Source organism: Myodes glareolus, chromosome 9 (genome assembly GCF_982192425.1).
Source record: "Myodes glareolus chromosome 9, mMyoGla1.1, whole genome shotgun sequence".
Taxonomy (NCBI): domain Eukaryota; kingdom Metazoa; phylum Chordata; class Mammalia; order Rodentia; family Cricetidae; genus Myodes; species Myodes glareolus.
In genome coordinates this window covers 44,486,067-44,503,039 of record NC_142034.1, presented here as the reverse complement: position 1 = coordinate 44,503,039, position 16,973 = coordinate 44,486,067, and the positions used below count along the sequence as shown (strand labels likewise).

The following is a 16,973-nucleotide window of genomic DNA, read 5'->3' as shown; positions in this document are numbered from 1 at the left end:
GATGACTTTAAAAAAAAAAGATTAATATATTTTATTTATATGTATGTATGCCTGCATAAGTTTGTGTGTACCATGTATGTTCAGATGCCCTCAGAGGCCAGAGGACATTGACTTTGTTGAGTTATAGGCAGCTATGAGTTGCCTGATGTGAGTGCCGGGAACCAAACCTGGGTCTTCTTCAAGAGCAGTTGCACTTTTACTGCTGGGCCCTGTTATTCCTTCTTGACTGCTGGTCTCTGAACATGGATTGTTCCCTTGCTGCATGCTGTCAAACAGCGCTCAGGACTGAATAAGTCAGACTTCCACATGCCAGGAGGGATCATTCCTCAGAGATGACCAGGTGCTGGTCCCACTGACAGTGGCCGAGGCCAGGTCTGCCCTCCCAGATGAGGGCAGGGCAAAGGGTAAGAGCAGAGCTGAGTCACCTCTATCCCCGTTGTCCAACCCGTCTGAGCCCAAGGACCAATCATCATTGTTTGGTGCTTATGGGAGCAGGGTGGCCGTGTGTGTCACCGTGCTTGACCTTAGGTAGAAGGGTTTTCTCTTTGTTTTGAGACATGATTTCTTGGTGTAGCCTTGGCTGCCCTGGAACTCTCTCTGTAGGCCAGGCTGGCCTCAAACTCATAGAGAGCTGCCTGCTCTACCTCCCAAGTGCTGGGATTAAAGGCGTGCACCACCACATTCGGCTTATGTAGAGGTTTTAATTGAAAAGAATAAGGCTTAGGAAATGGGAATAGCACTGATTTGGGGACCTGGGGCTCCACTCACAGAGATTACTTGAGGATATGTGTAACATGAGGGCCAGCTGTGGGGATTTCCGTGCTCCCCAGTACCCCACAGCCGGCAAACCCCAAAGAAAAATCACACACAAGACTCCATAAGATTATAAACTGATTGGCCCATTAGCTCAGTCTTCTTATTAACTAATTCTTATATCTTACGGTAACCCATAATTCTTGTCTATGTTAGCCATATGGCTTGGTACCTTTTTCAGTTGTCAGCTCACATGTTGCTGCTTTGGTGGTCTGCACAGGAATGGCAGAGGGAGCTTCCTGCTTCCCAGAATATTCCTGTTCTCATCGCCCCGCCTCTACTTCCTGTCTGGTTGACCCACCTATACTTCCTGCCTGGCCAATCAGCGTTTTATTTAAATACATGATTGACAGATTACAGACAATTCTCCCGCACCAGATATGGGAGTACCTTAGTTATAAGAGGACTTTCCTGAGACATATGGCATCGTCCTGTATCCGGAGAGGTGTTCCCTTTTGATAAAATAAGGAATAAGGGACAAGCACATTTCGTTTATTGATAGCGAGGAAGAAAAACAAGTGAATCTCATGAATGTATCCCTGTCATTTTATCCCAGTCATGTGTATGTGTGCATGTGTTTGCGCCTGTGTGTGTATGTGCGCGTACACACACATGCACGTGTGCACATGCACAAGGAGGGCAAAGGTTGGTGTTGTTCTGTTGCTCACCACTTTCTATCTTGAGACAGGGTCTGAACCTGAGAGCTCACTGGTTAGACTGGCTGCCAGCAAATTCTGGGGATCTTACTCATGCCCCCACTCCTACCACACACAAACACATACACACACCACCACCATCACCCAGTAGTGGGTTTCGAGTGTGTACCAGTGAGCCCAACTTTTATGCAGGTGCTGGGGGTCTGAACTAAGGTCTTAATGGTTGTATATCTGAGCCGTCTTCCCCAAGTCATTCCTTCTTGTTCTTTCTTTCTTTTTTTTTTAAGATTTATTTATTTATTATGTATACAGTATTCTGTCTGCATGTGTGCCTGCAGGTCAGAAGAGGGCACCAGATCTCATCACAAATGGTTGTGAGCCACCATGTGGTTGCTGGGAATTGAACTCAGGACCTTTGAAAGAACAGGCACTGCTCTTAACCGCTGAGCCATCTCTCCAGCTCTCCTTCTTGTTCTTAAGAAAGTGGTGGGTGTGAAGGTCTGACTTCTGGGCCAGCTTCAGGGCTGTTTTGCAATTGCTGTCCCCACCTGATGGCTCGGGCACAAGATCAGTGGCCTAGGCTGTGTCTACAGTGGGTGGACCACGTACCAACATCAGTTTGATTTGAAGATGACAGTGTAGAGAAGACCCCCTCTACAACATGTTAAATGACCATACGGCTTAAGTGGAACCATGGTCAGTGATGGCTGCTAACGTGCCAGAAGGCAGGTACAAATGAAGCAGCATTTGGTGCAAGCCTTCTGTAGGTGCCTTTTATCACCTCTTAATGGCCATTCTGCTTCTTTAATAGGAACTTCTACTTGTCCTGGATTTTGACCAAAGTGTAGCAGGTGGCATTCAGGAGCACACACACCCCTCCTTGTTCTGCTAATAAGAAATCGAATGCTCTTGTTTTTTTTTTGTTTTAGTATTGAGCAAGGAATTTAGTGACAGTGGGAAGCCAGCTAGTTCATCTCCTGTGTTTTTGAGGGTTTTAGTTAAAGGGTTTTAATGTGACCAAATGGTAAAGAAAGCCACCCTATCAAGCAAGGTATGTCCTAGGGGCTGGCAGGATGGCATAGCAGGGGGCTGGCAGGATGGCGCCGCAGGGAAAGGCACTTGCTGTGCAAGCCTGACGACTTGAGTTTGAGCCCTTGATTCTGTGTTGAGGAGCAAAGAGAAAGCCAACTCCGCAAGGCTGTCCTCTGACCTCCGCATTCAGACCCATATTCACACATCATGCATACACAGTAATAATGATAAAAACAAAACCAATAACTTAAAACGTACGTTATTATAGGGCTGAAACCATGGCTCGGTAGCTGAGAGCACCAACTGCTCTGGCATTGACCAGAATTAGAGCCACATCTGGTGGTTCACAATTGCCTGTACTTCTAGCTCTTGGTGGAGGGGGGTGGCACCTCTAACCTCTGCAGACACCTCCATGCATGTGCACATACCCACATACAAACACATAATTTAAAAAATTATTTAAAAAAGGAACTAGCTGTGTAGTCATGGCTGTCCTGGAACTCGTTCTGTAGACCAGGCTGGCCTCAAACTCAGAGAGATCCACCTGCCTCTGCCTCCCAAGTGCTAGGATTAAAGGTGTGAGCCACCACCATCTGACAGGAATTAGTTTTATAGCATGCTTATACTGGCATATACCAGTCCTGTACCAACAGCCCAGGTGTCCACCAGAACAGCCTCCTATGTTGTGTTGGTTATCATTGTACCCAAGTCTTAGGTAATCTACAGTTTCGTATGAACCCCACAAGAGATGCAGCCCTGGGAAGGCACTCAGGTGGGTCCTGGATAGAATCAGAGCTCTGTGGGATGCTGAGTATGAAGGAACAAGGGCCACAGAATGTAACATGAGGAGGCCTGTTTGTTGGGGCTTCTTTCCTGCCCAGTCCCCCCAGCTGTTTAGCCCCAAAGAAAATAACACAGAGGACTCCGTAAGTTATAAAGCTGATTGGCCCATTATCTCTAGTCTCTTACTGGTTAACTCTCACATCTTGATTAACCCTTTTTTCTGATCTATGTTAGCCATGTGGCTCAGTACCTTTTTCAGCGGGGCAGCTCACATCCTGCTGCTTCGGTGATCTGGGCAGGAGTGGGAGGAATTATCTTCCTCCTCCCCAGAATTCTCCTGCTCTCCTTGCATCATTTCCACTTCCTGTCTGGTTTTCCCACCTACACCTCCTGCCTGGCCAATCAGTGTTTATTTAAAACATGATTGACAGAATACAGACAATTCTCCCACACCAACAGAAGATGAGGATGAGTGTCGTTTAAACATTTCCTCAGCACAGAGAAATTGACACATACTTCCGAGGAGGAGTGCTGTTTGTTTTGACCGAGTGAGGGGCATCTGGGGCTATAGTCACAAATGTGTGTGGCTGCCCAAGGAATTGACTATAAGCTTTGCATTTTTTTAAAGTGTTGAATGTTCCAAATTTTAAAGCTTTTTTTGGGAAACATTTATTATTTTGGCACATAAGTGCCAAAGTGCTCAGGTCTTCAGGCTTGGTGGCAAGTGAATGTAGTAACATTAGACTTTTTTTTTTTTTTTTTTTTTTTTTTTTAAAGATTTTACTTATTATAGTGTTCTGTCTGCATGTATGCCTGCAGGCCAGAAGAGGGCAGCAGATCTCATTACAGATGTTTGTGAGCCACCACGTGGTTTCTAGGAATTGAACTCAGAACCTCTGGAAGAGCATCCAGTGCTCTTAACCTCTGAGCCATCTCTCCAGCCTGTAAGATTAGATCTTAATGCTTTTTGGAGGAAAATTTTAATCATCAACATTTCACTTTCACGCAGACGGCAGTGTGGATGTGCTAGGAACCCAGCCTTGGAGCCAGTGAATGTAGGTGATCATCCTTTGCATTGGAGGGCTCAAATAAGGGCAATGGGCTCACTTCGGGGCAGAGATGTAAGGGGGATGGGTATTGCCTCTGGAGCACAGTAGCAACTAAGTACTTACTGTAGACTTGGACTTTCCAATGCCTTTTAAAATAAAACTACCCTCTGTAAACTGTTTAGCCTTAAGTAATGAAAATGGACATGTTAAGTCTGGTTACCTGGAGTGAATTTGCTCAGTGATATCTGCACATTGGTGTCTAAGGGGTCTGCAGAGGTTGGGAAGCTGGTTTCTGGATTTCCAGTTTGATACACCTACATTGTAGTGTTGGGAGCATCCAACAGGAGGGTTGGCACCTTGCCAGTCTTTTCCCAACAAGCCAGCGAGGTTTGACTTCTAAACTGTCTGGACTTGGTCTCTGAGATTCCATATGTTGTCCCAAGGTTAGTCTGAAAGCCTCAATAAGTTAGCTATTGTGTGACTTTTCCTGGGGGAAATATCTATTTATCCCAGAGAAAGAGGGCGAGGATTGATTACAGCAGAGGCTGGATAAGTTCATCCTGGGAAAACATCTGTTTATCCTAGAGAAAGAGGGCGAGGCCTGATCACAGCAGACTGAATAAGTCCATCTTGGTGAGACAATGACTTTCTTTGGGTGACTGACAGGGGGGTCACCAGAGAGGGTCTCGGTGTCCCATGGTGTGACGTCCCTTTGTATCTCAGCCAAAGAATGGAGTGAGATGCATGTTCCTGGGGGGTTGGGGTCCCTCTTGCTGATGAAAGGATTTTTATAACAGAATCAGAAGGAATCTTGAGAGAATGACCACGGGGTGAGGTGTAACTCTTGGCAAATACCGCAAACACAGAAATGCAGAAGAAAGCCATGACTCCAAGTTAGGGGCATCAGTGGAGGTCTGCAAGCAACTATGTCTTTGGAAGGAGAATTCAGAGAAAAGTAGGCAAGCGTCCTTAGCTACCTGTCTAACGGAACGTGGGGCAGGTGAATCACTAAGAGACCCCACTCCCAGCAGTTGTGATTGGAATTTCAGGGGCTCAGCTGTGACTTCCCCCTTCCTTCCATGATGGAAATTGATAAGCCCCATCTTGTGATGGTCTCGTGCAGTGGTTCCCAACCTTCCTAACGCTGTGACCCTTTAATACAGTGCCTCATGTTGTGGTGACCCCCAACCATAAAATTATTTAGTTGCTATTTCATAACTGTAATTTTGTGACTGTCATGAATCGTAATGTAAATATCTGATGTGCAGGATATCAGATATGTGATGCTTGTGGGGTCACGACCCACAGGTTGAGAACCACTGGTCTAGTGGGCTCGTCACCAATACTCTGCTTCAGAATGATGACGGATGTGTTCAATCTGGAGGAAACCTCGACATTATAATGACTAAATAGTTTCAGCTCCTGCTCTTGAACAGTGTTATGTCCCTGCCCTCCCATCCCCCACCCCCGTGCCCTGGGTCATTGAATGTAGTTTGGAAAAATGAGATATTGTCTCTAGATACGTCCCAGTTTGGGGTCTTAAGACCCCTAAGCCCAGCCTAGTCTTTTTTTTTTTTTAAAAAAAAACACGTCATTTTAAATATTTAATTATTATATTTATTTATTATGTACACAATATTGTTTCTGTGTGTATACCTGCAGGCCAGAAGAGGGCAACAGACCCCATTATAGATGGTTGTGAGCCACCATGTGGTTGCCGGGAATTGAACTCAGGACCTTTGGAAGAGCAGGCAATGCTCTTAACCTCTGAGCCATCTCTCCAGCCCTAACCTAGTCTTTTGTATACATGGAGTGTAAAGGGCCTTCCTGAAGCTGGGGCATGACTGAGCCTGGCTTGACTTGACTTGCTCATTTGTTAGGGAAGATTTCCAGGTAAAAGATTGGACTCTTGTAGCCCCAAACAGGTAGTCTTAGAAACCTCTTTCCAAATAAGCCAATTAAAGGGGCAAGTCACAGTGAAAGCAGTGGAAGGTTATGCCATGCTGGGAAGGGGAACAAATAGAGGGGCCTAGTGATCACCAGCCAAAGAGACATCTCCACGTCACACTGACGCCTGCCAGAGGGCTCATTTTGGAGACCTCCACCCAGGCAAAACTCATGGCTTTGATGGAGAGGTGAACGTCAGAGTGAGCCAAGTGTCAAAACAGCTAGAGATGCTGGGTGAGAGGGAGAGGACGCGTGGCTGCTCCAGAGACTTCTTTACAGAGGGATAGACGGAGGACTTCAGTGGCTCAAAGAGTGTAGTTTGCAACATGGCTAAAATTTAAAGAATTTCAGCCGGGTGTGATGCACACCTAATCCCAACACTCAGGAGGCAGGCAGACCTCTGAGTCGGTCAGATCTACATAGCAAGATCCAGGACAGCAGGGGCAGCAAAGTGGAAAAAAAAAAAAAAAGAACAGATTTCCTGTGTGAACGAAGTCGGGAGGTGAATGTGAGGTGCTGTGCAGGCTCGGGAAGAAAAGCATGCTAGAGGCCATGTGTGAGACCTGCCTCTCACATCCTTGACAAGATGTCTCCAGAAAACTGTGGGTTGTCTCTGTGAGCAGTTTTGGCTTTCCCAGTGGTGGCTGAAAATTTTCAACCTATGACAGGACAAACAAGCCAGACTTCCTATTCTTGCCCTCCCATGGCCTCACAGTTTTTCCTGTCTTCCTCGCAAGGACCTCAAGTCCATCTTCAGGATGCTGACAGGAGGTTTACCCTTCGATGGATAGGAGATGTGCATAACTCAGCAGTCCCTGTCAAGGTGTGATCCAGCCCATCGTAGACATAGCAAGATGATCCAATAGGTTGTCGTTAATATGTCCATCATCTGTTCATCATTGATCCCGCAGCCATTTCCTCATCTGGGGGCATAGTCCGTCCTAAAAGGTTTGCTCTTCCTGGAATTCAGGATGATTCAAGAGGAAAGGTTAAGGACAGTGACATTTCTGCCTCCAAAGTTCAGACACCAAATGAAAACAGAGATGCCAGGCTTTTGCTAGTAAACTTGGGGTCATAGGCTCTACCCCAAGAAGCCAGGTTCAACCACCTGTCCTCCAGAAGCCAATTAAAACAGCCAAATTCATAGCAAAAATCAGAAAAAAAGGAAAGGGACTAGAGAGCTGTCTCAGTGGTTAAGAGCACGTGCTGCTCTTGCAGAGGACCCGAGTTTGGTTCCTGTTATGATCTACAGGACTGTCCCGTTACCTGGGTATCCTGTCTCTTTAAGAGACAAGCCCCAGCCACCACTGCCTGCACAACTTTAATCCCAGCACTCAGGAGGTAGAGGCAGGTGGATCTCTGTGAGTTCAAGGCCAACCTGGTCTACAAGAGCTAGTTCCAGGACAGGCTCCAAAGCCACAGAGAAACCTTGTCTCAAAAAACCAAAAAAAAACCAAAAAAAAAAAAAAAGAGAGAGAGAGAGAGAGAGAGAGAGAGAGAGAGAGAGAGAGATCCACTCCCAACCAACCCTCCCCTTCTGTAGAGGCAAGTGGATCTCCTGCCTCCTCCAGCATGTGCTCCCCCCACTGACTCTCTCTCTTCTTCCCCCTTCTCCCCTCCCCCCTTTCCTTTTCCTCCCATAACCCACTAAATAAACTCTATACCCAAACTCTCTCTGCATGATGTATCAATCTGTCTCTCACTCACCAAGGCCTCAGGGGACTCGCCAAGGCCTGGGGATTCACTGAGTCCCTCCTGGGGCCCGTCCCCCCTATCCTATCATTAAAAGAATAACAGTTCCAGCACCAGCATCATGCGAGGCACGTGCATGCACACCTAAAGAACAAAAACAAAATAACCCAGTCTTTGAAAAGGAGAGTATAGCTGGGTTCTGGTCTCTTTCCTAAGTGATCGCTTGGATGCTGTCTAGTTATGCTCTTCTTTCTACCCAGTTATAGAGTGGAGGCCCAAAGGGGCCAAAGTTCAGAGAGTTTGGGACTTGTTTTTAGTTCATTTGAGATTATTGTGCTTCTAACTCAAAGATCCCACCTAGTTGTAAATCAGAATTCTGCTCTTTCAAGACTATTGTAGACAGATGTGGCTAGTTGCCAGACCTTGCACTCCTGAAATAGGGAAGTAGTTGGTTCCTACCTAAAACAAGAGTCTAAAGATCCAACTAAGTTCAAGTTCCCTTTATAGAAATAACTTGGGGTTCCATCCAGGGAGTGGTTTGGCCTACAGAGTGTTTGGTCTAGGGCATGAGTCTAGGGCATGAGTGATGAATGTACTCCCTGACTTTCAATTTGTATGTTAATGCAGTCCTTTTGTTCTGCTTCTACCTTTTGAAATCAGGGGTATATTAAGCTGTTGGAAATTAAACACAGATGAGTTTTCGGTACTCACTGAAATTCCCTCCCGATACTATCCTATGGTTTCTGCGTCTTATTATTTTTGTTTGTGTCTTTGTATTCTTTACTATATTTCTAAATTCCCATGCCTCCACTCTGGAAGAAAGGTAATTTTGTCGAGGCTGGCCCCCAATAACACAGCAAGGAAAAGCTTCCCTGCAGACCTCCTTGTGTGTCCAGTCTAGGGTATTTGGATGGCCTTGGATGGTCTTGGAAAGTAAGTAAAAGTGAGCTCAGCGTGGTACTCCACCCTGTAATCTCAGCCCTTGGGAGGCTAAGGCAAGAAGGTCAAGGAGTTCAAGGCTAGCCTGGGCTACAGGAGACTCTGTCTTAGAAACAATGAACCAACAGCAAAAAGAAACAACCAAACTAGGTAGTACAAGGTGTTGCAATGACTTAGTCATCTTTATCTCACGTGTGAATATTTGCCTATAATGTATGCCTATGCACTATCTGCATGCCTGCTGTCCACAGACACCAGAAGAGGGCATCAGATTCACCGGAACTGGAGTTACAGACCGTTGTGAGCCATTGTATGGGTACTGGGAACTGAACTCTGGTCCTCTGTAAGAGCAGTCAGTGCTCTTAATCTCTCCAGCCTCAGTATAAGGTGTTTCAGAAGCAGAGGCAGTAGGTGGAGAGCCTTGGCTTCCAGAGATTGCATTCTGGGTCTTGAAGGGGGCTCTCACACTGGCAGGGCTCAGCTGGATTGGTCGAAGGCTGCAAGGGAGTGCGCAGTGAAACCGTCAAACTAGACCTCCCTGCGGGTAGAAAGTAGGTTTGGTGGGGATCAAACTGCCACGGCTGTCTCAGGGCGGGTGGGGAGTGGCAGAGGAGAGCAAAATGGTGGGAGAAGCAGGCAGATTTTATGTAGCAGTCAGCAAAGGGAGAGGTTTTGAGCTGATTCAGGTATGGCTGACCCGGAACTAGATGGCTTTGTCTTGGTAACTGACCTCTGGAGTTTTTCATCAGATAATGTATTACGGGAGGATCCTGGTAAACAGAAACCTGCCTTTGGTTTCGGTTTGTGTTTTCCAGCCAAAGTCCTTCTATGAGGTTGTCATGAACACTGCCCTTTTGGGGTCCCACTTTGACGTTGACACTAACACTGCCCTTTTGGGGTTCCACTTTGGACCTAACAGCAAGCAGGAATTCTTTTCGCAAAGGCTGTTCAGAGCTTATGAGAGAAATGGGAGCCATTGTGGAATGGAAGAACTAGAAAAGCCACAGCAAGGGACTTTCACATGCCACCTCAGTCACCTGCCAGTGGTTTTTACGGCCAGGATGGCCAGTCCTAGGGAGGTCTACCTCCTGCTGTCCCTTGGCTTGACCACAGTAGGACTATAGCATCTTTACTCTTAGGACATTTGACACCAAGATTCAAAGGGGTTCAAAGTCTGGTGCCCCAACTCAGCATCTTGTGTCCTAACTTGAATGGAAATTAAGAGAGAAAAGAGAATTCTAGGAAAAAGTGGAGTGCACTCTTCCAACTCAGCCAGATCTAGAAACTCTACCAGGCTCCAGGCCCAAAAGCGACAAGCGACGATGTCATCCGCTAGCCGGCTGACCAAGTATTCTGGGAATTCCCCAGCAGGAAAGAAAGGCAAGAAAGAGGGTGTGGCTTATGTACTTTGGTATTTAGAAAGCGGGAAAGGGAGGAGTGGGGCGGACCGATGAAAAGGTGGGGAGGGAGAGATGGAGCGCCAGCCTCTGCCTTTTGCAGCATTGGATTCCTGGGGGGAATTTTTGGGGGGCCCACTGTGCAGATATTCTAACTGATGAAGGGGGAGCACTAAAGTTTCTGGAATGTCTCCTCTCCTGCAGGGGACGCTATAGCCCGATTCCCGTCTGGAGGCCTCAGGTCCAGCGCATTGCACCTGTGCTGGCATACCCCCCCCCACACTCACCGGCGTCACCGGAGGGTATGGAATGCCAGGGAACTTGTCCCAGTGAGCACAGAAATGAAAACGGAGGCTATAGTAGGAACTGCCAAGCAAAGGCTCAATTAAACATGGGGCCGCTGTGGACGGTGTCACTGGGCGGTTGGAGGAGCGGGGGTTTGTGAACTTTCTTCCTCATCGTGGTACTTTCCTGTGTTAGACAGGTCAATGACCAGTTTGTTCAGGTAGTCACCACAGCATTGTGCTGTTGAAAGACTCCCCGCTGGGCGTCTTCCCTCGGGAGAGACCCCCATGTCCAAAGACCAGTCGAAAGCACGCAGCCGGATGCAAAATGCAAGAGGTTTATTTGGGGTACACAGGCACCTGTGGGCGACAAGGTCTCTCGGAGAACTTTGCGCCCCTGCAGGTTGGGGATGAGGGGTTTTTATAGGGGAGCAAAAGCGCGGGTACAGAAGCAGAAAAGCTTTCATTTCATTGGTCAGTTCAAATAAGGCTAAGCTGAGTGGCACATTCTTGACCTTTTACCTAAATACCAAGGAGGGGGTTGTCCAGACCCACCTGGATACCAAGGAGGGGGTTGTGCTACCTGTTTTTTTTATCTCTTCCTGCCTTCCTAGCTTGGCTGGCGACTCGATGTCTGATTTGCACAGCCCCTGGCTTGTGACGAGCCTCGCTCTGTACGTGACTCAGGCCTCGCAATCCTCTCTTCCTCCCTTAAAGTCTTTGTTCCTACTCATGTCAGTTCATAAATCTCCTGTCCTGCTGCCAGATAAGGCTGTCCTCGTTCTAATCTCAGGTGTCTTTGCTTTAGCATTCTGGAGGTCTTGAATTAAGCCTGTTATTTGTTCAGCACTCTGGAGGTCCTGACTCCAGAGGCCTTAATGGAGCTTGCTATCTGAAAACCTTTGCAGAGCTTTATAACTGTGGTTAAAGTTAAAACCACAGTTTTAACTGTGACCCCAATGAAGTTGGGGTCCTTCATTCCCCCATTTTTCTCTTATAACTGGAGTTAATTCTTTAACTCAAACTGATCATGGTATTTCTGTCTCCTATTGTCTCAGTTGCTGATATTGGAGGGTCAGGACCAGAGTCTGGATAACTAAAAGCCTGTCTTTCATAGGTTGCACCAGGTGATTTAAAATGCAGGGGCCAACTGTATTGATAAGAAGCAAAATAAGTAGGGGCCCAGCTATATATTGAAAACAAAATCAAAAGGCTTGCTCAGACAATAACCATATGAAAACTAGCATTACTTCAGAATAGCTCTTAGCAAAATTATCTGATGAATGAAGCTTGAAAGTAACTACATGGTAGACATTGTGAACCATTGCAGACCTGGGATTAGCACCCATCATTGTGGCAATAGTCTATTGACTACAAAGAGCTTATCTCAGTCCTAAGAAACATATGGATGCCTTATCATTGTAAAACAATGTTTCCCTTAAAAGGCAAGTTCAGTATTATGAAGACAAATCTCCGTTGTTGTAGACACTGGGAGTGTTGATCCTCAATTCCAGAGAATGCCCCTGAGAGGTTAGCTTCAGCCCAGCTGGCACCATATGACATTCACCGGCTTCCATTATGTTCTATAGCATCAGCTTCATCCAAATGTACAAGGGTTGTGCCTATTGTGAGAACTTCAACAAGCAATGAAAGAAAATGCAATACAGAATGATAATGTTTAAAACAAACAATGAGCCCTAAAGCCAGAGGACAGTCAATGTGGAAGCAGAAATCAAGAATTAGGTTTAGTTCGTAAGAGGTACAGAAAAATAAATATAATTAACCCAGTAAGTCCTAAAAGCTCAACATGTCGTTAACACATTAGGCCAGCTTGGTCCTAGGGACAACATTCAGAAATAAAATCCATGGGAGTGTAAAAGGGAGATGGTGTATTAGGATTTATGTTCAGAACTAAAACAGAAATAGAAGAAAAGGCTCAGCAGCATCTTGAGAACCCAGACAGTGGTTCTCCAGCCTTAGCACTAAGAGGGACTGGAATGGTGATCGTAAATAAAACCATATTTGTTTATCTTTTGAAAATTAGGCCATTATATAATCTAAAGCAAAATTTTCCTGTAGAAAAGCAAAACCAGTCAAGAGGTGAGAAAGATTTAAGTGTGCTTGCTTTTCTCTGCCAATATGGTCTAATCTGGAAAAATCTCAGATCGTATAAAATAATTTCTGTCAATAGGTCCCAGACACATAGGGGAGGAACGGAACAGAATTACTCTTCGCTTCTGTTATCTGTTACCGTGTTTAAAAGACATTAACTCTTAAAAAAATGAGCAGAGTCCTGTGGGCTTCTGACTTCAGGAAAGAAGAGCCTTAAAGGCGATGTAAACCCATCTTACAGCAGGTGTGCCTGTCCTGTGCAGGCCCTGAGCTCAGGATATCCATCACCAGGGTCAGCCACAGTCAGCAGATGCACGAGCAGCAGCTAACTAGCCAGGTAACAGAACTAGTGGCAGCGATTGCTGTAGCGTTTTAAACCCAGAACAGGACAGAGGGAGGTCTGGCCAGTCATTTTGCTGGTCTCTAGGGCCAATTTTGTCAGTTTATATCCTATCTATCTGACCTGAGCTTTGGGGTTGGTAAGCATAATGTAATTTTTAATAGATCCCCAATTGGGCAGCCAGTCCCTGACTTATCTGGGCCACAAATGCAGGTCCATTATCAGATCCAATTACCTTGGGTATCCCAAACCTTGGGAAGATTTCTTCTTTGATCTTCTTAGCCACCGCATTGGCTGTCTCAGTCCTGGTAGGAAAAGCTTCTACCCAGCCTGAAAAGGTATCTATAAAAAACTAATAAGTACTTGTTGCCATGTCTGGCTGGCTTAATTTCTGCAAAATATACTTTTCAGTAGGCTCCAGGCCAATCGCCCCTGAGCCTCTTCCCAGGAGCATATATGGAGTGTCCTGCATTAATCATAGCACAGTTCTTGCAGTTTTTGACTACTTCTTCTGCCAAGACAGAGAGTCTGCCATCTGATTTTCCTCAGCCATAGCATCTCAAGCTTTTTGGTGTCTTGGACAAGTATATGTCTTTTCCTGCAGATGTTCTGTATATTGCTCCATGAATATGAGCAGTGGCAAAAGCATACCTGTTGTCAGTGTAGATGCTGAGACTTTTCCCTCTGCCATCCATAGAATTTGTGTCAATGTCACAAGTTCAGCCTTCTGGGTGGGCCAATGTCCCTGAAGGGAGACTATTCATCCAAATCATTTGCTTCCTGTTCATCATTCCTGCCCCCATCTTTTGCTTACCTCCAGTCTTGTATACCTGCTTGGCTCTGACTCCCAGCCTTGTGCCCCAGGCAAGCTTCGCCATTATTTCCGGCTCTGCCTGGCGCTGCTCAGCCTGCCATTCTGCCAGCCGCCTGTCCTTTCTGCAGATGCTGGTATGATCCATAGTCCATCGACGTGAGCAGGGCATAGGAGCAGCAGCCTGGTACAGGAGGGCACCTGTGGTAGCATTGTGAGTGCTCTATTGCAGTCTGACACAGGTGAGGGGAGCAGACTGCAAGGTGAGCAGCCAGGGCTCCTGCAGGCTTTAAGACAAGTGTGACCCCAGGACGGTTGCTAGGAGGCAAGGATTTCTCCGATGGTGATGGCATGGGGAGGTGGTCATCCTGGTGAGGAAGGTGTGGTGAAAGCAGAGGCAGGCAAGCAGCCTGCGTCTTCTGCAGAACTGAAAACAGCAGGAAAAGTAAAAGTCCCTTGTTTGGTCAGCAAAAGCCTTTGGTCATACATTCAGGGATGACCAGGGAGGAATGAGTCATTTATGTGTATCTTTATTTGTCTTTGGTCCTCTTCTGTTGCCCAGGCTCCCTATCTGTCTGAGTCCAAATTTCCTGTCTATGATCCCTCCGGTTTTCTCTTTTCTCTGTCTCTCGTTTAACATTTTCTCTGTCTCCCCAAATTCTGCAAGGTATAATCTTGCAACCTATCTATCTGCTGTAACTTTTTTTCTTATATCTGATGTTGACTGCCCTATGAAGGCCATGGCTATCGCTGCCTGTTGACTTTTAGAGGTTGGGTAAGATGCCTGTAAATCTTCATTAAACATTTAAGGAACATAGATTCTAACTGGCCCCTGGAGAACCTCTCTTTCCTTGGCCGAATTAGTGGGGTGCCTTGTAGCCCCCCTGAGAATTGCCATGAGCCCAGCATTCTGACTGTCAGTTTCTCCCTTTAAGAATTAACTGGACATCATCATGTAGAAGAATGAAAGTGAATCCATATTTCTCTATGCATAAAACTAAAATCCAAACAAATCAAAGAGCTTAACATAAAACCAACAATATTGAACCGCATAGAAGAAAAAGGGTTTTAAATACATTTTTAAACATAGCCTCAGTGGCATAGACATTGAGAGAAACAATCAATAAATGAGATCTCCAGAACTGAGAAGCTTTCTGCATAGCAAAGGATATAATCAACAGAACATAAAATCCTGTACCAGTACGAAACATTTGAGACCAGCAATTTTTTTAACATTAACCAACAATAATTTGTAACCAGCCTCTATAAATGATGACAGATATTTATAACATTTATAACCCATAGGATCTGAAAGAGTTCATCACAGTTGGAGTTAAGCCTTGGCCAGCTTTGACCAGAGGTTTGAGGCGCACAGCTCCCAGCTCACTGAGGAAAAAAGATTGTTAACATCTTTAGGTCATAGCAATTATCCAGCCCAGCCATCCACGTGCTTGGGGCTGAGGCTGACTCTCTTTTTTCTTTTTTTTTTCTTAATATACCCTTATGTTTATGGCCATATCTCTAAAGTCTTGTAAGTGATCACAATATCAAAGTCAAGAAGTCATTAAGTCAGTCAGCGTCAGTCAAAGGCCTTACATATACATACACAGGACAAAGACATCAAACAAACCACAGTCTTCAAGCTGCTTCATGGCTGTGACCAGCCCCGAGTTACTCATCAGGGCCCAGGTTGTGGGCGGAGCCGCCGGCGGGGGGAGCCGGCCGGGCCGCACCTTGGGCGCTGCCCCCGCGGCTCGTGAGGGCGGCTGAAAGGCGGGGCGCGCCTCAGCGGCCCCGCAGACAGCGAGAGGGGGAGGGGAGCGCGCATGCCTTCAGGGCCGCGCGGGAGGGAAAGACACTGGAAGGCGGCGGCGGGGCGTGCAAGCGCGCGGGGCCGCAGAGGAGTGCCAGACCGCGACCGTAGCCCGAGTCCTCGGTCCCGCAAAACAATGCTTAGCGTGCGGCAGAGCTCTCCTGGCCCAGGGCGGCGGGGGCGGGGCGGGGCCATTGTCTTCTCAGCCATTGGAGTCCCGCCCGCGATGGCTCGCAGGCCGAGGGGGGGCGGTCTTGGGCAGGGACTCTGCTGCTTGCCCTGGGCTCGCTGGTAAATCTCGCTTTTCGCGGCGAGCGCAGCGGGAGGCCAGGCAGGCTGCCAGCCCTCGTGGTTCCCGGCCGCTCGCTCAGGCCTGGGCGCCCTGGGCGCCCGGGAGCCGGGTCCGCGGTGGGCAGCGGCACTAGCGGCCGGCGAAAGGCCGGCACCCAGGCCCCGGGGGGGGGGCCGCTTCCCTAGCCCCCGTGCATGCTGCCGCGCTGGGGGTGGATCATAGGCCAAACTCTCCCAGGTACCGATCTGTAGTAAGCTTAAAAGGGGTAGTCAGAGACTGCCCCCTGCTGGTGTTTCCGTAAACAAACAGACAAAACCATAAAGATGCACAATAGGACAAACAGACTGACAATCAAACATGCTGCGCAAACGGAGGCTTACTACGACGGGGCTCCAGATATCCCCACCTCCCAAACGAACCCCGACGCCTCAGACAAACGTCCTACACTGGTCATGGGTTCAAACAAACGAGCCTCGTACCTTCGGACAAAGTCCGACTCTGGTCGTGGGCTCAGACAAATGAGCCCGAAAAATCGGGCTCCCAAATTCCCACGGAACGTCTTCCGGGGTGCGGGGGGGAAGTTTCCAAGCCCGTCAGCTCCTTCCGAGGCCCGCCAAAATACAAATCGACCCAGCTGAATCGTACAAATTCAAATTCGCAGCGCAACAATCAAACACCAAAGACGTAAGACAAGTACATAAAACATAGAACATAGAAATGCTGGCCAGCTCACCTCACCTCCCAGCAGTGATTCGGCGGTCTCTGGGATAGGGGCCTCAATTCCCGGCCAATGCACCAAATGAAAGACTCCCCGCTGGGCGTCTTCCCTCGGGAGAGACCCCCATGTCCAAAGACCAGTCGAAAGCACGCAGCCGGATGCAAAATGCAAGAGGTTTATTTGGGGTACACAGGCACCTGTGGGCGACAAGGTCTCTCGGAGAACTTTGCGCCCCTGCAGGTTGGGGATGAGGGGTTTTTATAGGGGAGCAAAAGCGCGGGTACAGAAGCAGAAA

At 47.4% G+C, this 16,973-nt stretch overlaps 1 pseudogene; it reads right to left on the bottom strand.

Annotated features, from left to right (window-relative positions):
* Positions 1-15,533: 15,533 nt before the first annotated feature.
* The window catches only part of LOC148120880 (uncharacterized), a 53,420-nt pseudogene continuing 51,980 nt past the window's right edge, over positions 15,534-16,973 (bottom strand).